The sequence below is a fragment of the Mobula birostris genome (assembly GCF_030028105.1).
Source record: "Mobula birostris isolate sMobBir1 chromosome 11 unlocalized genomic scaffold, sMobBir1.hap1 SUPER_11_unloc_2, whole genome shotgun sequence".
Lineage (NCBI taxonomy): Eukaryota > Metazoa > Chordata > Chondrichthyes > Myliobatiformes > Myliobatidae > Mobula > Mobula birostris.
The window spans coordinates 185,408-205,461 of NW_027274038.1; the positions used below are offsets into that span (position 1 = coordinate 185,408).

The 20,054-nt window shown below is 58.1% G+C and overlaps 6 non-coding genes across 6 annotated transcripts; all 6 read right to left on the bottom strand.

Annotated features, from left to right (window-relative positions):
• Positions 1-3,009: 3,009 nt before the first annotated feature.
• On the bottom strand, positions 3,010-3,200 carry LOC140192246 (U2 spliceosomal RNA). Its single transcript, XR_011884181.1, has one exon. It is a non-coding gene; the product is annotated as a U2 spliceosomal RNA (small nuclear RNA).
• Positions 3,201-6,263: 3,063 nt separating this feature from the next.
• Positions 6,264-6,454, bottom strand: LOC140192248 (U2 spliceosomal RNA). The gene has a single exon (XR_011884182.1). It is a non-coding gene; the product is annotated as a U2 spliceosomal RNA (small nuclear RNA).
• A 3,071-nt stretch (positions 6,455-9,525) lies between these two features.
• On the bottom strand, positions 9,526-9,716 carry LOC140192250 (U2 spliceosomal RNA). Its single transcript, XR_011884184.1, has one exon. It is a non-coding gene; the product is annotated as a U2 spliceosomal RNA (small nuclear RNA).
• A 3,073-nt stretch (positions 9,717-12,789) lies between these two features.
• LOC140192251 (U2 spliceosomal RNA) lies at positions 12,790-12,980 on the bottom strand. Its single transcript, XR_011884185.1, has one exon. It is a non-coding gene; the product is annotated as a U2 spliceosomal RNA (small nuclear RNA).
• A 3,073-nt stretch (positions 12,981-16,053) lies between these two features.
• Positions 16,054-16,244, bottom strand: LOC140192252 (U2 spliceosomal RNA). Its single transcript, XR_011884186.1, has one exon. It is a non-coding gene; the product is annotated as a U2 spliceosomal RNA (small nuclear RNA).
• Positions 16,245-19,291: 3,047 nt separating this feature from the next.
• LOC140192253 (U2 spliceosomal RNA) lies at positions 19,292-19,482 on the bottom strand. Its single transcript, XR_011884187.1, has one exon. It is a non-coding gene; the product is annotated as a U2 spliceosomal RNA (small nuclear RNA).
• Between the last annotated feature and the right edge of the window lie 572 nt (positions 19,483-20,054).

Genomic DNA, 20,054 nt, shown 5'->3' on the forward strand with positions numbered 1-20,054 from the left:
AGGAGGCCTGGCAAAGACCTTGCTGCCCTGGCCCGCTGGCAGCTCTCCCCTAGGTTGTCTGGGATCGGTGGGTGTGCTGGACAGCTGTTGCCTACCTGGTCCGTCCTGAGTGCAACTTGTCAGAGGCTATGTAAAGCTGCCAGTGATCCACCAATCATCTGGGAGTGGGGCCGTACCTACGGGCGCCTACGTCACTGGCACACTGCCTACGTCAAGGCTGCCGGCTTCCTCGGCTGGCTCCCAGGTCGGTCTCAGAGGCTGGCTCAACTTGCACTGCTCTCCTGGTCGTGGGAGGCTGGTCACGCTGTCCTGTCTGCACAAAAGTCTGCAGGGGGAGTGGGAGCAGGCCGCTCGGCCCTTCAAGGGCGTCCCTGCACTCGGCAAAGAGAGCGCGCCTCTCGGCTTTGCGTGCCCCAGCTGGCTGGCGCATCCAGCTGAACGGTCTCCTTCGGAGGCTCTGCCCTCTCCGGGAGGGAGCGAGCGGATGGGACTGCACCGGGCGACAAAGGCAGAGGCCACGTGCGCCGCTCAAGACCGGTTACGAGGTTTGTGGACGTGGCCAAAGTCCGCGGGCAGAAAAGCCTCCTGGCAAGCTTGGGAATAGGAAGATGTCAGCTACAGGTGTGCCTGAGGAGAAACAATGGGTGTGCTCTCCAAGCCGAAGGCTGAAGTGCAGCCATTCACACCTCTGTGCCTTTATTTTGATGTGTGTGGAATTACAATTGTTGAGTGGCTTGAGTTTGTTTCATCTCACAGAAGCTGTAGACTTTGCGTCTGCACAGGCTATCATTGGACACAGTGGTGTCTTCTCCCCTGCTCCCCCACCACCTTTTTTTACCAGGGTGGATGGGGGTGGGTGGGTGTGTGTGTGTGTCTGTCTGTCTCTCTGTGTCTGTCTCTGTCTCTCTCACCCACCGACACAAACACACATGGAATGCTGAGGGATCTGGCAGGGTCGGTCTGTCTCTCTCTCTCACTCACTCAATCTCACACACACACAGAGTCACAGACACACGTGCACACGGGGGTGTGTGGGGGTGGGTGTGTGTGTGTGTTTGTGTGTGTGTGTGTGTCTGTCTCTCTGTGTCTGTCTCTGTCTCTGTCTCTCTCACCCACCGACACAAACACACATGGAATGCTGAGGGATCTGGCAGGGTCTGTCTCTCTCTCTCACTCAATCTCACACACACACAGAGTCACAGACACACGTGCACACGGGGGTGTGTGGAGGTGGGTGGGTGTGTGTGTGTGTGTGTGTGTGTGTCTGTCTGTCTCTCTGTCTCTGTCTCTGTCTCTCTCACCCACCGACACAAACACACATGGAATGCTGAGGGATCTGGCAGGGTCTGTCTCTCTCTCTCTCACTCACTCACTCACTCACTCACTCACTCACTCACTCACTCAATCTCTCTCTCTCACACACACACACACACACACAGAGTCACAGACACACGTGCACACGGAGTGCTGAGGGATCTGCCAAGCTGTACAGAGGGCAGTAAAGGGAGAAGGGCCGAGGCCCTTCATTATGCCTCTGTGCTGACGCCTGAGCAGACTGACTGGTTTTGCAGCGGGGTGGGTGCACGGATGTAGAAACAGGAGGGAGGGCACGGCAGGAGGGAAATGTGTCGCGGGCTGACGGCGGCCCTGTGCCCCACTGCTCTGCAGGTGCGTTTTTGGCCGGCATGGCTCAGTGGTGGAGTGGGTGGGCGCGTGTGCGCGCCGTGGAAGGAAAGGGGTACTGATTATGCCTTGGTTGTGAAACAGGAAACGGATCGGCGAAATGCCTGCCGGAGGGAGGCACAGTGTCGTGCGTGAAGCAGGGGCACGTGGACGGATGTGGCAATTGTGGAGACGTGCGCCAAAGCTGGACGCCGAGTAGGTAGGTGTAAGCATGAGACGTTTGAGTGATCTTGGGGTTTGGGACGTGATTCTGAGCGAGGCTAGAGATGCACTGCACTGCCGATGTATATTGGGGAGGTCTGAGTGGGTGGAGTGGGGGGTTGTGCCTCTGCCTTACCTTGAACGGTGGGCGGGGCTTTGGGCCTGGGGCAGGCAGACGCATCAGAGGAGGCCAGGAGGCCAGGCCAGGCCAGGGCAGGGCAGGTAGGCAGAGTTTTGCTGATGCTATGGCTAGGTGGTGATGCTTGTAGCTGGTCTGTCTGTCTGGGCAGGAGAGCAGCAGTCTTGGCAGTCTGGTGCAGGCGGGGAGGATGCAGGGTGCAGGAGCACCGGGCCCTGTTGTGCCGGCGGCGGCGGCGCCCCGTTGCTCTGTAGCCGGGCTCCATCGGATGCCTCCCTCCCTTCCTTCCTTCCTCCCTCCCGTCCGCGTGCCCTGGCTGCTGGCACACTTGAACGAGCCTGCCTGTCCGACAGGCTGGCTGGCTGCTGGTGAAATTGCAGCAGAGCCAGTGACTCGATATCGTTCGTTCCTTCCTTCCTTCCTTCCTTCCTTCCTTCCTTCCTTCGCCCGCCCGTCCATCCGTCCGTCCGTCCGTCCGTCGCGTCCTCCGTTGGCTTCAAGGAGCAGCTGAGAAGCCTGAGCCTGAGAAGTGGAGCGAGTGTGGCGGGACAGAAAAGGTCTTTCGGCCTGCTCCACTTCACTCTGCTTCTGTGCTTGGTGCAGGCAGCAGCCGAGTGAGCAGGCATCAGAATGAGTGCGCCGGTTGAGCAGTTTGCTTCAGGAATGAATGCCAAGGGGCATCTCTCATGAAGTTGCTGCCTTGCCTGCAGCACCTGATCTGGTTGCAGCCCGGATGTGCACTTGATCTTAGCCAAACGGCCCAGATATGATGCCCGTGCTGTTGTTGAGTTGTCTGCACATTGCGTGAGTGAGTGAGTGAGTGAGCTGTATCGACAGACAGACACAGACACAGGAGAGGTGTAGAGCAAGCAGCTCTCCTCTCTCTCCATGTGCGTGCATGCTTGTCTGTGCTGCTGTGCCGCCGCCGCCGCCTGATGGAGCTTTCGTCGTTTTTCTTTTCTTTGCTACTTTGAAATTCCCCAGAAGGGGAGTGCACCGTTCCCAGAGGCACTGCAATACCGGGTCGATGCGTGGAGTGGACGGAGCAAGCCCCTATTCCATCTCCCTGTTCCAAAAATCAATTTAATATATGGTCCCCAGATAAGGGACGTATCAGATATTAAACTGATAAGAACAGATACTACACTTGATCTTAGCCAAAAGGCCGAGAAGCGATGCAGGCGGCCTCTTGAGTCGGCTACATCCTGCCTAGCCTCTGGTGTTTAGATTGAAGCAGGAGGCCTGGCAAAGACCTTGCTGCCCTGGCCCGCTGGCAGCTCTCCCCTAGGTTGTCTGGGATCGGTGGGTGTGCTGGACAGCTGTTGCCTACCTGGTCCGTCCTGAGTGCAACTTGTCAGAGGCTATGTAAAGCTGCCAGTGATCCACCAATCATCTGGGAGTGGGGCCGTACCTACGGGCGCCTACGTCACTGGCACACTGCCTACGTCAAGGCTGCCGGCTTCCTCGGCTGGCTCCCAGGTCGGTCTCAGAGGCTGGCTCAACTTGCACTGCTCTCCTGGTCGTGGGAGGCTGGTCACGCTGTCCTGTCTGCACAAAAGTCTGCAGGGGGAGTGGGAGCAGGCCGCTCGGCCCTTCAAGGGCGTCCCTGCACTCGGCAAAGAGAGCGCGCCTCTCGGCTTTGCGTGCCCCAGCTGGCTGGCGCATCCAGCTGAACGGTCTCCTTCGGAGGCTCTGCCCTCTCCGGGAGGGAGCGAGCGGATGGGACTGCACCGGGCGACAAAGGCAGAGGCCACGTGCGCCGCTCAAGACCGGTTACGAGGTTTGTGGACGTGGCCAAAGTCCGCGGGCAGAAAAGCCTCCTGGCAAGCTTGGGAATAGGAAGATGTCAGCTACAGGTGTGCCTGAGGAGAAACAATGGGTGTGCTCTCCAAGCCGAAGGCTGAAGTGCAGCCATTCACACCTCTGTGCCTTTATTTTGATGTGTGTGGAATTACAATTGTTGAGTGGCTTGAGTTTGTTTCATCTCACAGAAGCTGTAGACTTTGCGTCTGCACAGGCTATCATTGGACACAGTGGTGTCTTCTCCCCTGCTCCCCCACCACCTTTTTTTACCAGGGTGGATGGGGGTGGGTGGGTGTGTGTGTGTGTCTGTCTGTCTCTCTGTGTCTGTCTCTGTCTCTCTCACCCACCGACACAAACACACATGGAATGCTGAGGGATCTGGCAGGGTCGGTCTGTCTCTCTCTCTCACTCACTCAATCTCACACACACACAGAGTCACAGACACACGTGCACACGGGGGTGTGTGGGGGTGGGTGTGTGTGTGTGTTTGTGTGTGTGTGTGTGTCTGTCTCTCTGTGTCTGTCTCTGTCTCTGTCTCTCTCACCCACCGACACAAACACACATGGAATGCTGAGGGATCTGGCAGGGTCTGTCTCTCTCTCTCACTCAATCTCACACACACACAGAGTCACAGACACACGTGCACACGGGGGTGTGTGGAGGTGGGTGGGTGTGTGTGTGTGTGTGTGTGTGTGTCTGTCTGTCTCTCTGTCTCTGTCTCTGTCTCTCTCACCCACCGACACAAACACACATGGAATGCTGAGGGATCTGGCAGGGTCTGTCTCTCTCTCTCTCACTCACTCACTCACTCACTCACTCACTCACTCACTCAATCTCTCTCTCTCACACACACACACACACACACAGAGTCACAGACACACGTGCACACGGAGTGCTGAGGGATCTGCCAAGCTGTACAGAGGGCAGTAAAGGGAGAAGGGCCGAGGCCCTTCATTATGCCTCTGTGCTGACGCCTGAGCAGACTGACTGGTTTTGCAGCGGGGTGGGTGCACGGATGTAGAAACAGGAGGGAGGGCACGGCAGGAGGGAAATGTGTCGCGGGCTGACGGCGGCCCTGTGCCCCACTGCTCTGCAGGTGCGTTTTTGGCCGGCATGGCTCAGTGGTGGAGTGGGTGGGCGCGTGTGCGCGCCGTGGAAGGAAAGGGGTACTGATTATGCCTTGGTTGTGAAACAGGAAACGGATCGGCGAAATGCCTGCCGGAGGGAGGCACAGTGCCGTGCGTGAAGCAGGGGCACGTGGACGGATGTGGCAATTGTGGAGACGTGCGCCAAAGCTGGACGCCGAGTAGGTAGGTGTAAGCATGAGACGTTTGAGTGATCTTGGGGTTTGGGACGTGATTCTGAGCGAGGCTAGAGATGCACTGCACTGCCGATGTATATTGGGGAGGTCTGAGTGGGTGGAGTGGGGGGTTGTGCCTCTGCCTTACCTTGAACGGTGGGCGGGGCTTTGGGCCTGGGGCAGGCAGACGCATCAGAGGAGGCCAGGAGGCCAGGCCAGGCCAGGGCAGGGCAGGTAGGCAGAGTTTTGCTGATGCTATGGCTAGGTGGTGATGCTTGTAGCTGGTCTGTCTGTCTGGGCAGGAGAGCAGCAGTCTTGGCAGTCTGGTGCAGGCGGGGAGGATGCAGGGTGCAGGAGCACCGGGCCCTGTTGTGCCGGCGGCGGCGGCGCCCCGTTGCTCTGTAGCCGGGCTCCATCGGATGCCTCCCTCCCTTCCTTCCTTCCTCCCTCCCGTCCGCGTGCCCTGGCTGCTGGCACACTTGAACGAGCCTGCCTGTCCGACAGGCTGGCTGGCTGCTGGTGAAATTGCAGCAGAGCCAGTGACTCGATATCGTTCGTTCCTTCCTTCCTTCCTTCCTTCCTTCCTTCCTTCCTTCCTTCGCCCGCCCGTCCATCCGTCCGTCCGTCCGTCGCGTCCTCCGTTGGCTTCAAGGAGCAGCTGAGAAGCCTGAGCCTGAGAAGTGGAGCGAGTGTGGCGGGACAGAAAAGGTCTTTCGGCCTGCTCCACTTCACTCTGCTTCTGTGCTTGGTGCAGGCAGCAGCCGAGTGAGCAGGCATCAGAATGAGTGCGCCGGTTGAGCAGTTTGCTTCAGGAATGAATGCCAAGGGGCATCTCTCATGAAGTTGCTGCCTTGCCTGCAGCACCTGATCTGGTTGCAGCCCGGATGTGCACTTGATCTTAGCCAAACGGCCCAGATATGATGCCCGTGCTGTTGTTGAGTTGTCTGCACATTGCGTGAGTGAGTGAGTGAGTGAGCTGTATCGACAGACAGACACAGACACAGGAGAGGTGTAGAGCAAGCAGCTCTCCTCTCTCTCCATGTGCGTGCATGCTTGTCTGTGCTGCTGTGCCGCCGCCGCCGCCTGATGGAGCTTTCGTCGTTTTTCTTTTCTTTGCTACTTTGAAATTCCCCAGAAGGGGAGTGCACCGTTCCCAGAGGCACTGCAATACCGGGTCGATGCGTGGAGTGGACGGAGCAAGCCCCTATTCCATCTCCCTGTTCCAAAAATCAATTTAATATATGGTCCCCAGATAAGGGACGTATCAGATATTAAACTGATAAGAACAGATACTACACTTGATCTTAGCCAAAAGGCCGAGAAGCGATGCAGGCGGCCTCTTGAGTCGGCTACATCCTGCCTAGCCTCTGGTGTTTAGATTGAAGCAGGAGGCCTGGCAAAGACCTTGCTGCCCTGGCCCGCTGGCAGCTCTCCCCTAGGTTGTCTGGGATCGGTGGGTGTGCTGGACAGCTGTTGCCTACCTGGTCCGTCCTGAGTGCAACTTGTCAGAGGCTATGTAAAGCTGCCAGTGATCCACCAATCATCTGGGAGTGGGGCCGTACCTACGGGCGCCTACGTCACTGGCACACTGCCTACGTCAAGGCTGCCGGCTTCCTCGGCTGGCTCCCAGGTCGGTCTCAGAGGCTGGCTCAACTTGCACTGCTCTCCTGGTCGTGGGAGGCTGGTCACGCTGTCCTGTCTGCACAAAAGTCTGCAGGGGGAGTGGGAGCAGGCCGCTCGGCCCTTCAAGGGCGTCCCTGCACTCGGCAAAGAGAGCGCGCCTCTCGGCTTTGCGTGCCCCAGCTGGCTGGCGCATCCAGCTGAACGGTCTCCTTCGGAGGCTCTGCCCTCTCCGGGAGGGAGCGAGCGGATGGGACTGCACCGGGCGACAAAGGCAGAGGCCACGTGCGCCGCTCAAGACCGGTTACGAGGTTTGTGGACGTGGCCAAAGTCCGCGGGCAGAAAAGCCTCCTGGCAAGCTTGGGAATAGGAAGATGTCAGCTACAGGTGTGCCTGAGGAGAAACAATGGGTGTGCTCTCCAAGCCGAAGGCTGAAGTGCAGCCATTCACACCTCTGTGCCTTTATTTTGATGTGTGTGGAATTACAATTGTTGAGTGGCTTGAGTTTGTTTCATCTCACAGAAGCTGTAGACTTTGCGTCTGCACAGGCTATCATTGGACACAGTGGTGTCTTCTCCCCTGCTCCCCCACCACCTTTTTTTACCAGGGTGGATGGGGGTGGGTGGGTGTGTGTGTGTGTCTGTCTGTCTCTCTGTGTCTGTCTCTGTCTCTCTCACCCACCGACACAAACACACATGGAATGCTGAGGGATCTGGCAGGGTCGGTCTGTCTCTCTCTCTCACTCACTCAATCTCACACACACACAGAGTCACAGACACACGTGCACACGGGGGTGTGTGGGGGTGGGTGTGTGTGTGTGTTTGTGTGTGTGTGTGTGTCTGTCTCTCTGTGTCTGTCTCTGTCTCTGTCTCTCTCACCCACCGACACAAACACACATGGAATGCTGAGGGATCTGGCAGGGTCTGTCTCTCTCTCTCACTCAATCTCACACACACACAGAGTCACAGACACACGTGCACACGGGGGTGTGTGGAGGTGGGTGGGTGTGTGTGTGTGTGTGTGTGTGTGTCTGTCTGTCTCTCTGTCTCTGTCTCTGTCTCTCTCACCCACCGACACAAACACACATGGAATGCTGAGGGATCTGGCAGGGTCTGTCTCTCTCTCTCTCACTCACTCACTCACTCACTCACTCACTCACTCACTCACTCACTCAATCTCTCTCTCTCACACACACACACACACACACAGAGTCACAGACACACGTGCACACGGAGTGCTGAGGGATCTGCCAAGCTGTACAGAGGGCAGTAAAGGGAGAAGGGCCGAGGCCCTTCATTATGCCTCTGTGCTGACGCCTGAGCAGACTGACTGGTTTTGCAGCGGGGTGGGTGCACGGATGTAGAAACAGGAGGGAGGGCACGGCAGGAGGGAAATGTGTCGCGGGCTGACGGCGGCCCTGTGCCCCACTGCTCTGCAGGTGCGTTTTTGGCCGGCATGGCTCAGTGGTGGAGTGGGTGGGCGCGTGTGCGCGCCGTGGAAGGAAAGGGGTACTGATTATGCCTTGGTTGTGAAACAGGAAACGGATCGGCGAAATGCCTGCCGGAGGGAGGCACAGTGCCGTGCGTGAAGCAGGGGCACGTGGACGGATGTGGCAATTGTGGAGACGTGCGCCAAAGCTGGACGCCGAGTAGGTAGGTGTAAGCATGAGACGTTTGAGTGATCTTGGGGTTTGGGACGTGATTCTGAGCGAGGCTAGAGATGCACTGCACTGCCGATGTATATTGGGGAGGTCTGAGTGGGTGGAGTGGGGGGTTGTGCCTCTGCCTTACCTTGAACGGTGGGCGGGGCTTTGGGCCTGGGGCAGGCAGACGCATCAGAGGAGGCCAGGAGGCCAGGCCAGGCCAGGGCAGGGCAGGTAGGCAGAGTTTTGCTGATGCTATGGCTAGGTGGTGATGCTTGTAGCTGGTCTGTCTGTCTGGGCAGGAGAGCAGCAGTCTTGGCAGTCTGGTGCAGGCGGGGAGGATGCAGGGTGCAGGAGCACCGGGCCCTGTTGTGCCGGCGGCGGCGGCGCCCCGTTGCTCTGTAGCCGGGCTCCATCGGATGCCTCCCTCCCTTCCTTCCTTCCTCCCTCCCGTCCGCGTGCCCTGGCTGCTGGCACACTTGAACGAGCCTGCCTGTCCGACAGGCTGGCTGGCTGCTGGTGAAATTGCAGCAGAGCCAGTGACTCGATATCGTTCGTTCCTTCCTTCCTTCCTTCCTTCCTTCCTTCCTTCCTTCCTTCGCCCGCCCGTCCATCCGTCCGTCCGTCCGTCGCGTCCTCCGTTGGCTTCAAGGAGCAGCTGAGAAGCCTGAGCCTGAGAAGTGGAGCGAGTGTGGCGGGACAGAAAAGGTCTTTCGGCCTGCTCCACTTCACTCTGCTTCTGTGCTTGGTGCAGGCAGCAGCCGAGTGAGCAGGCATCAGAATGAGTGCGCCGGTTGAGCAGTTTGCTTCAGGAATGAATGCCAAGGGGCATCTCTCATGAAGTTGCTGCCTTGCCTGCAGCACCTGATCTGGTTGCAGCCCGGATGTGCACTTGATCTTAGCCAAACGGCCCAGATATGATGCCCGTGCTGTTGTTGAGTTGTCTGCACATTGCGTGAGTGAGTGAGTGAGTGAGCTGTATCGACAGACAGACACAGACACAGGAGAGGTGTAGAGCAAGCAGCTCTCCTCTCTCTCCATGTGCGTGCATGCTTGTCTGTGCTGCTGTGCCGCCGCCGCCGCCTGATGGAGCTTTCGTCGTTTTTCTTTTCTTTGCTACTTTGAAATTCCCCAGAAGGGGAGTGCACCGTTCCCAGAGGCACTGCAATACCGGGTCGATGCGTGGAGTGGACGGAGCAAGCCCCTATTCCATCTCCCTGTTCCAAAAATCAATTTAATATATGGTCCCCAGATAAGGGACGTATCAGATATTAAACTGATAAGAACAGATACTACACTTGATCTTAGCCAAAAGGCCGAGAAGCGATGCAGGCGGCCTCTTGAGTCGGCTACATCCTGCCTAGCCTCTGGTGTTTAGATTGAAGCAGGAGGCCTGGCAAAGACCTTGCTGCCCTGGCCCGCTGGCAGCTCTCCCCTAGGTTGTCTGGGATCGGTGGGTGTGCTGGACAGCTGTTGCCTACCTGGTCCGTCCTGAGTGCAACTTGTCAGAGGCTATGTAAAGCTGCCAGTGATCCACCAATCATCTGGGAGTGGGGCCGTACCTACGGGCGCCTACGTCACTGGCACACTGCCTACGTCAAGGCTGCCGGCTTCCTCGGCTGGCTCCCAGGTCGGTCTCAGAGGCTGGCTCAACTTGCACTGCTCTCCTGGTCGTGGGAGGCTGGTCACGCTGTCCTGTCTGCACAAAAGTCTGCAGGGGGAGTGGGAGCAGGCCGCTCGGCCCTTCAAGGGCGTCCCTGCACTCGGCAAAGAGAGCGCGCCTCTCGGCTTTGCGTGCCCCAGCTGGCTGGCGCATCCAGCTGAACGGTCTCCTTCGGAGGCTCTGCCCTCTCCGGGAGGGAGCGAGCGGATGGGACTGCACCGGGCGACAAAGGCAGAGGCCACGTGCGCCGCTCAAGACCGGTTACGAGGTTTGTGGACGTGGCCAAAGTCCGCGGGCAGAAAAGCCTCCTGGCAAGCTTGGGAATAGGAAGATGTCAGCTACAGGTGTGCCTGAGGAGAAACAATGGGTGTGCTCTCCAAGCCGAAGGCTGAAGTGCAGCCATTCACACCTCTGTGCCTTTATTTTGATGTGTGTGGAATTACAATTGTTGAGTGGCTTGAGTTTGTTTCATCTCACAGAAGCTGTAGACTTTGCGTCTGCACAGGCTATCATTGGACACAGTGGTGTCTTCTCCCCTGCTCCCCCACCACCTTTTTTTACCAGGGTGGATGGGGGTGGGTGGGTGTGTGTGTGTGTCTGTCTGTCTCTCTGTGTCTGTCTCTGTCTCTCTCACCCACCGACACAAACACACATGGAATGCTGAGGGATCTGGCAGGGTCGGTCTGTCTCTCTCTCTCACTCACTCAATCTCACACACACACAGAGTCACAGACACACGTGCACACGGGGGTGTGTGGGGGTGGGTGTGTGTGTGTGTTTGTGTGTGTGTGTGTGTCTGTCTCTCTGTGTCTGTCTCTGTCTCTGTCTCTCTCACCCACCGACACAAACACACATGGAATGCTGAGGGATCTGGCAGGGTCTGTCTCTCTCTCTCACTCAATCTCACACACACACAGAGTCACAGACACACGTGCACACGGGGGTGTGTGGAGGTGGGTGGGTGTGTGTGTGTGTGTGTGTGTGTGTGTCTGTCTGTCTCTCTGTCTCTGTCTCTGTCTCTCTCACCCACCGACACAAACACACATGGAATGCTGAGGGATCTGGCAGGGTCTGTCTCTCTCTCTCTCACTCACTCACTCACTCACTCACTCACTCACTCACTCACTCACTCAATCTCTCTCTCTCACACACACACACACACACACAGAGTCACAGACACACGTGCACACGGAGTGCTGAGGGATCTGCCAAGCTGTACAGAGGGCAGTAAAGGGAGAAGGGCCGAGGCCCTTCATTATGCCTCTGTGCTGACGCCTGAGCAGACTGACTGGTTTTGCAGCGGGGTGGGTGCACGGATGTAGAAACAGGAGGGAGGGCACGGCAGGAGGGAAATGTGTCGCGGGCTGACGGCGGCCCTGTGCCCCACTGCTCTGCAGGTGCGTTTTTGGCCGGCATGGCTCAGTGGTGGAGTGGGTGGGCGCGTGTGCGCGCCGTGGAAGGAAAGGGGTACTGATTATGCCTTGGTTGTGAAACAGGAAACGGATCGGCGAAATGCCTGCCGGAGGGAGGCACAGTGCCGTGCGTGAAGCAGGGGCACGTGGACGGATGTGGCAATTGTGGAGACGTGCGCCAAAGCTGGACGCCGAGTAGGTAGGTGTAAGCATGAGACGTTTGAGTGATCTTGGGGTTTGGGACGTGATTCTGAGCGAGGCTAGAGATGCACTGCACTGCCGATGTATATTGGGGAGGTCTGAGTGGGTGGAGTGGGGGGTTGTGCCTCTGCCTTACCTTGAACGGTGGGCGGGGCTTTGGGCCTGGGGCAGGCAGACGCATCAGAGGAGGCCAGGAGGCCAGGCCAGGCCAGGGCAGGGCAGGTAGGCAGAGTTTTGCTGATGCTATGGCTAGGTGGTGATGCTTGTAGCTGGTCTGTCTGTCTGGGCAGGAGAGCAGCAGTCTTGGCAGTCTGGTGCAGGCGGGGAGGATGCAGGGTGCAGGAGCACCGGGCCCTGTTGTGCCGGCGGCGGCGGCGCCCCGTTGCTCTGTAGCCGGGCTCCATCGGATGCCTCCCTCCCTTCCTTCCTTCCTCCCTCCCGTCCGCGTGCCCTGGCTGCTGGCACACTTGAACGAGCCTGCCTGTCCGACAGGCTGGCTGGCTGCTGGTGAAATTGCAGCAGAGCCAGTGACTCGATATCGTTCGTTCCTTCCTTCCTTCCTTCCTTCCTTCCTTCCTTCCTTCCTTCGCCCGCCCGTCCATCCGTCCGTCCGTCCGTCGCGTCCTCCGTTGGCTTCAAGGAGCAGCTGAGAAGCCTGAGCCTGAGAAGTGGAGCGAGTGTGGCGGGACAGAAAAGGTCTTTCGGCCTGCTCCACTTCACTCTGCTTCTGTGCTTGGTGCAGGCAGCAGCCGAGTGAGCAGGCATCAGAATGAGTGCGCCGGTTGAGCAGTTTGCTTCAGGAATGAATGCCAAGGGGCATCTCTCATGAAGTTGCTGCCTTGCCTGCAGCACCTGATCTGGTTGCAGCCCGGATGTGCACTTGATCTTAGCCAAACGGCCCAGATATGATGCCCGTGCTGTTGTTGAGTTGTCTGCACATTGCGTGAGTGAGTGAGTGAGTGAGCTGTATCGACAGACAGACACAGACACAGGAGAGGTGTAGAGCAAGCAGCTCTCCTCTCTCTCCATGTGCGTGCATGCTTGTCTGTGCTGCTGTGCCGCCGCTGCCGCCTGATGGAGCTTTCGTCGTTTTTCTTTTCTTTGCTACTTTGAAATTCCCCAGAAGGGGAGTGCACCGTTCCCAGAGGCACTGCAATACCGGGTCGATGCGTGGAGTGGACGGAGCAAGCCCCTATTCCATCTCCCTGTTCCAAAAATCAATTTAATATATGGTCCCCAGATAAGGGACGTATCAGATATTAAACTGATAAGAACAGATACTACACTTGATCTTAGCCAAAAGGCCGAGAAGCGATGCAGGCGGCCTCTTGAGTCGGCTACATCCTGCCTAGCCTCTGGTGTTTAGATTGAAGCAGGAGGCCTGGCAAAGACCTTGCTGCCCTGGCCCGCTGGCAGCTCTCCCCTAGGTTGTCTGGGATCGGTGGGTGTGCTGGACAGCTGTTGCCTACCTGGTCCGTCCTGAGTGCAACTTGTCAGAGGCTATGTAAAGCTGCCAGTGATCCACCAATCATCTGGGAGTGGGGCCGTACCTACGGGCGCCTACGTCACTGGCACACTGCCTACGTCAAGGCTGCCGGCTTCCTCGGCTGGCTCCCAGGTCGGTCTCAGAGGCTGGCTCAACTTGCACTGCTCTCCTGGTCGTGGGAGGCTGGTCACGCTGTCCTGTCTGCACAAAAGTCTGCAGGGGGAGTGGGAGCAGGCCGCTCGGCCCTTCAAGGGCGTCCCTGCACTCGGCAAAGAGAGCGCGCCTCTCGGCTTTGCGTGCCCCAGCTGGCTGGCGCATCCAGCTGAACGGTCTCCTTCGGAGGCTCTGCCCTCTCCGGGAGGGAGCGAGCGGATGGGACTGCACCGGGCGACAAAGGCAGAGGCCACGTGCGCCGCTCAAGACCGGTTACGAGGTTTGTGGACGTGGCCAAAGTCCGCGGGCAGAAAAGCCTCCTGGCAAGCTTGGGAATAGGAAGATGTCAGCTACAGGTGTGCCTGAGGAGAAACAATGGGTGTGCTCTCCAAGCCGAAGGCTGAAGTGCAGCCATTCACACCTCTGTGCCTTTATTTTGATGTGTGTGGAATTACAATTGTTGAGTGGCTTGAGTTTGTTTCATCTCACAGAAGCTGTAGACTTTGCGTCTGCACAGGCTATCATTGGACACAGTGGTGTCTTCTCCCCTGCTCCCCCACCACCTTTTTTTACCAGGGTGGATGGGGGTGGGTGGGTGTGTGTGTGTGTCTGTCTGTCTCTCTGTGTCTGTCTCTGTCTCTCTCACCCACCGACACAAACACACATGGAATGCTGAGGGATCTGGCAGGGTCGGTCTGTCTCTCTCTCTCACTCACTCAATCTCACACACACACAGAGTCACAGACACACGTGCACACGGGGGTGTGTGGGGGTGGGTGTGTGTGTGTGTTTGTGTGTGTGTGTGTGTCTGTCTCTCTGTGTCTGTCTCTGTCTCTGTCTCTCTCACCCACCGACACAAACACACATGGAATGCTGAGGGATCTGGCAGGGTCTGTCTCTCTCTCTCACTCAATCTCACACACACACAGAGTCACAGACACACGTGCACACGGGGGTGTGTGGAGGTGGGTGGGTGTGTGTGTGTGTGTGTGTGTGTGTGTCTGTCTGTCTCTCTGTCTCTGTCTCTGTCTCTCTCACCCACCGACACAAACACACATGGAATGCTGAGGGATCTGGCAGGGTCTGTCTCTCTCTCTCTCACTCACTCACTCACTCACTCACTCACTCACTCACTCACTCACTCAATCTCTCTCTCTCACACACACACACACACACACAGAGTCACAGACACACGTGCACACGGAGTGCTGAGGGATCTGCCAAGCTGTACAGAGGGCAGTAAAGGGAGAAGGGCCGAGGCCCTTCATTATGCCTCTGTGCTGACGCCTGAGCAGACTGACTGGTTTTGCAGCGGGGTGGGTGCACGGATGTAGAAACAGGAGGGAGGGCACGGCAGGAGGGAAATGTGTCGCGGGCTGACGGCGGCCCTGTGCCCCACTGCTCTGCAGGTGCGTTTTTGGCCGGCATGGCTCAGTGGTGGAGTGGGTGGGCGTGTGTGCGCGCCGTGGAAGGAAAGGGGTACTGATTATGCCTTGGTTGTGAAACAGGAAACGGATCGGCGAAATGCCTGCCGGAGGGAGGCACAGTGCCGTGCGTGAAGCAGGGGCACGTGGACGGATGTGGCAATTGTGGAGACGTGCGCCAAAGCTGGACGCCGAGTAGGTAGGTGTAAGCATGAGACGTTTGAGTGATCTTGGGGTTTGGGACGTGATTCTGAGCGAGGCTAGAGATGCACTGCACTGCCGATGTATATTGGGGAGGTCTGAGTGGGTGGAGTGGGGGGTTGTGCCTCTGCCTTACCTTGAACGGTGGGCGGGGCTTTGGGCCTGGGGCAGGCAGACGCATCAGAGGAGGCCAGGAGGCCAGGCCAGGCCAGGGCAGGGCAGGTAGGCAGAGTTTTGCTGATGCTATGGCTAGGTGGTGATGCTTGTAGCTGGTCTGTCTGTCTGGGCAGGAGAGCAGCAGTCTTGGCAGTCTGGTGCAGGCGGGGAGGATGCAGGGTGCAGGAGCACCGGGCCCTGTTGTGCCGGCGGCGGCGGCGCCCCGTTGCTCTGTAGCCGGGCTCCATCGGATGCCTCCCTCCCTTCCTTCCTTCCTCCCTCCCGTCCGCGTGCCCTGGCTGCTGGCACACTTGAACGAGCCTGCCTGTCCGACAGGCTGGCTGGCTGCTGGTGAAATTGCAGCAGAGCCAGTGACTCGATATCGTTCGTTCCTTCCTTCCTTCCTTCCTTCCTTCCTTCCTTCCTTCCTTCGCCCGCCCGTCCATCCGTCCGTCCGTCCGTCGCGTCCTCCGTTGGCTTCAAGGAGCAGCTGAGAAGCCTGAGCCTGAGAAGTGGAGCGAGTGTGGCGGGACAGAAAAGGTCTTTCGGCCTGCTCCACTTCACTCTGCTTCTGTGCTTGGTGCAGGCAGCAGCCGAGTGAGCAGGCATCAGAATGAGTGCGCCGGTTGAGCAGTTTGCTTCAGGAATGAATGCCAAGGGGCATCTCTCATGAAGTTGCTGCCTTGCCTGCAGCACCTGATCTGGTTGCAGCCCGGATGTGCACTTGATCTTAGCCAAACGGCCCAGATATGATGCCCGTGCTGTTGTTGAGTTGTCTGCACATTGCGTGAGTGAGTGAGTGAGTGAGCTGTATCGACAGACAGACACAGACACAGGAGAGGTGTAGAGCAAGCAGCTCTCCTCTCTCTCCATGTGCGTGCATGCTTGTCTGTGCTGCTGTGCCGCCGCCGCCGCCTGATGGAGCTTTCGTCGTTTTTCTTTTCTTTGCTACTTTGAAATTCCCCAGAAGGGGAGTGCACCGTTCCCAGAGGCACTGCAATACCGGGTCGATGCGTGGAGTGGACGGAGCAAGCCCCTATTCCATCTCCCTGTTCCAAAAATCAATTTAATATATGGTCCCCAGATAAGGGACGTATCAGATATTAAACTGATAAGAACAGATACTACACTTGATCTTAGCCAAAAGGCCGAGAAGCGATGCAGGCGGCCTCTTGAGTCGGCTACATCCTGCCTAGCCTCTGGTGTTTAGATTGAAGCAGGAGGCCTGGCAAAGACCTTGCTGCCCTGGCCCGCTGGCAGCTCTCCCCTAGGTTGTCTGGGATCGGTGGGTGTGCTGGACAGCTGTTGCCTACCTGGTCCGTCCTGAGTGCAACTTGTCAGAGGCTATGTAAAGCTGCCAGTGATCCACCAATCATCTGGGAGTGGGGCCGTACCTACGGGCGCCTACGTCACTGGCACACTGCCTACGTCAAGGCTGCCGGCTTCCTCGGCTGGCTCCCAGGTCGGTCTCAGAGGCTGGCTCAACTTGCACTGCTCTCCTGGTCGTGGGAGGCTGGTCACGCTGTCCTGTCTGCACAAAAGTCTGCAGGGGGAGTGGGAGCAGGCCGCTCGGCCCTTCAAGGGCGTCCCTGCACTCGGCAAAGAGAGCGCGCCTCTCGGCTTTGCGTGCCCCAGCTGGCTGGCGCATCCAGCTGAACGGTCTCCTTCGGAGGCTCTGCCCTCTCCGGGAGGGAGCGAGCGGATGGGACTGCACCGGGCGACAAAGGCAGAGGCCACGTGCGCCGCTCAAGACCGGTTACGAGGTTTGTGGACGTGGCCAAAGTCCGCGGGCAGAAAAGCCTCCTGGCAAGCTTGGGAATAGGAAGATGTCAGCTACAGGTGTGCCTGAGGAGAAACAATGGGTGTGCTCTCCAAGCCGAAGGCTGAAGTGCAGCCATTCACACCTCTGTGCCTTTATTTTGATGTGTGTGGAATTACAATTGTTGAGTGGCTTGAGTTTGTTTCATCTCACAGAAGCTGTAGACTTTGCGTCTGCACAGGCTATCATTGGACACAGTGGTGTCTTCTCCCCTGCTCCCCCACCACCTTTTTTTACCAGGGTGGATGGGGGTGGGTGGGTGTGTGTGTGTGTCTGTCTGTCTCTCTGTGTCTGTCTCTGTCTCTCTCACCCACCGACACAAACACACATGGAATGCTGAGGGATCTGGCAGGGTCGGTCTGTCTCTCTCTCTCACTCACTCAATCTCACACACACACAGAGTCACAGACACACGTGCACACGGGGGTGTGTGGGGGTGGGTGTGTGTGTGTGTTTGTGTGTGTGTGTGTGTCTGTCTCTCTGTGTCTGTCTCTGTCTCTGTCTCTCTCACCCACCGACACAAACACACATGGAATGCTGAGGGATCTGGCAGGGTCTGTCTCTCTCTCTCACTCAATCTCACACACACACAGAGTCACAGACACACGTGCACACGGGGGTGTGTGGAGGTGGGTGGGTGTGTGTGTGTGTGTGTGTGTGTGTCTGTCTGTCTCTCTGTCTCTGTCTCTGTCTCTCTCACCCACCGACACAAACACACATGGAATGCTGAGGGATCTGGCAGGGTCTGTCTCTCTCTCTCTCACTCACTCACTCACTCACTCACTCACTCACTCACTCACTCAATCTCTCTCTCTCACACACACACACACACACACAGAGTCACAGACACACGTGCACACGGAGTGCTGAGGGATCTGCCAAGCTGTACAGAGGGCAGTAAAGGGAGAAGGGCCGAGGCCCTTCATTATGCCTCTGTGCTGACGCCTGAGCAGACTGACTGGTTTTGCAGCGGGGTGGGTGCACGGATGTAGAAACAGGAGGGAGGGCACGGCAGGAGGGAAATGTGTCGCGGGCTGACGGCGGCCCTGTGCCCCACTGCTCTGCAGGTGCGTTTTTGGCCGGCATGGCTCAGTGGTGGAGTGGGTGGGCGCGTGTGCGCGCCGTGGAAGGAAAGGGGTACTGATTATGCCTTGGTTGTGAAACAGGAAACGGATCGGCGAAATGCCTGCCGGAGGGAGGCACAGTGCCGTGCGTGAAGCAGGGGCACGTGGACGGATGTGGCAATTGTGGAGACGTGCGCCAAAGCTGGACGCCGAGTAGGTAGGTGTAAGCATGAGACGTTTGAGTGATCTTGGGGTTTGGGACGTGATTCTGAGCGAGGCTAGAGATGCACTGCACTGCCGATGTATATTGGGGAGGTCTGAGTGGGTGGAGTGGGGGGTTGTGCCTCTGCCTTACCTTGAACGGTGGGCGGGGCTTTGGGCCTGGGGCAGGCAGACGCATCAGAGGAGGCCAGGAGGCCAGGCCAGGCCAGGGCAGGGCAGGTAGGCAGAGTTTTGCTGATGCTATGGCTAGGTGGTGATGCTTGTAGCTGGTCTGTCTGTCTGGGCAGGAGAGCAGCAGTCTTGGCAGTCTGGTGCAGGCGGGGAGGATGCAGGGTGCAGGAGCACCGGGCCCTGTTGTGCCGGCGGCGGCGGCGCCCCGTTGCTCTGTAGCCGGGCTCCATCGGATGCCTCCCTCCCTTCCTTCCTTCCTCCCTCCCGTCCGCGTGCCCTGGCTGCTGGCACACTTGAACGAGCCTGCCTGTCCGACAGGCTGGCTGGCTGCTGGTGAAATTGCAGCAGAGCCAGTGACTCGATATCGTTCGTTCCTTCCTTCCTTCCTTCCTTCGCCCGCCCGTCCATCCGTCCGTCCGTCCGTCGCGTCCTCCGTTGGCTTCAAGGAGCAGCTGAGAAGCCTGAGCCTGAGAAGTGGAGCGAGTGTGGCGGGACAGAAAAGGTCTTTCGGCCTGCTCCACTTCACTCTGCTTCTGTGCTTGGTGCAGGCAGCAGCCGAGTGAGCAGGCATCAGAATGAGTGCGCCGGTTGAGCAGTTTGCTTCAGGAATGAATGCCAAGGGGCATCTCTCATGAAGTTGCTGCCTTGCCTGCAGCACCTGATCTGGTTGCAGCCCGGATGTGCACTTGATCTTAGCCAAACGGCCCAGATATGATGCCCGTGCTGTTGTTGAGTTGTCTGCACATTGCGTGAGTGAGTGAGTGAGTGAGCTGTATCGACAGACAGACACAGACACAGGAGAGGTGTAGAGCAAGCAGCTCTCCTCTCTCTCCATGTGCGTGCATGCTTGTCTGTGCTGCTGTGCCGCCGCCGCCGCCTGATGGAGCTTTCGTCGTTTTTCTTTTCTTTGCTACTTTGAAATTCCCCAGAAGGGGAGTGCACCGTTCCCAGAGGCACTGCAATACCGGGTCGATGCGTGGAGTGGACGGAGCAAGCCCCTATTCCATCTCCCTGTTCCAAAAATCAATTTAATATATGGTCCCCAGATAAGGGACGTATCAGATATTAAACTGATAAGAACAGATACTACACTTGATCTTAGCCAAAAGGCCGAGAAGCGATGCAGGCGGCCTCTTGAGTCGGCTACATCCTGCCTAGCCTCTGGTGTTTAGATTGAAGCAGGAGGCCTGGCAAAGACCTTGCTGCCCTGGCCCGCTGGCAGCTCTCCCCTAGGTTGTCTGGGATCGGTGGGTGTGCTGGACAGCTGTTGCCTACCTGGTCCGTCCTGAGTGCAACTTGTCAGAGGCTATGTAAAGCTGCCAGTGATCCACCAATCATCTGGGAGTGGGGCCGTACCTACGGGCGCCTACGTCACTGGCACACTGCCTACGTCAAGGCTGCCGGCTTCCTCGGCTGGCTCCCAGGTCGGTCTCAGAGGCTGGCTCAACTTGCACTGCTCTCCTGGTCGTGGGAGGCTGGTCACGCTGTCCTGTCTGCACAAAAGTCTGCAGGGGGAGTGGGAGCAGGCCGCTCGGCCCTTCAAGGGCGTCCCTGCACTCGGCAAAGAGAGCGCGCCTCTCGGCTTTGCGTGCCCCAGCTGGCTGGCGCATCCAGCTGAACGGTCTCCTTCGGAGGCTCTGCCCTCTCCGGGAGGGAGCGAGCGGATGGGACTGCACCGGGCGACAAAGGCAGAG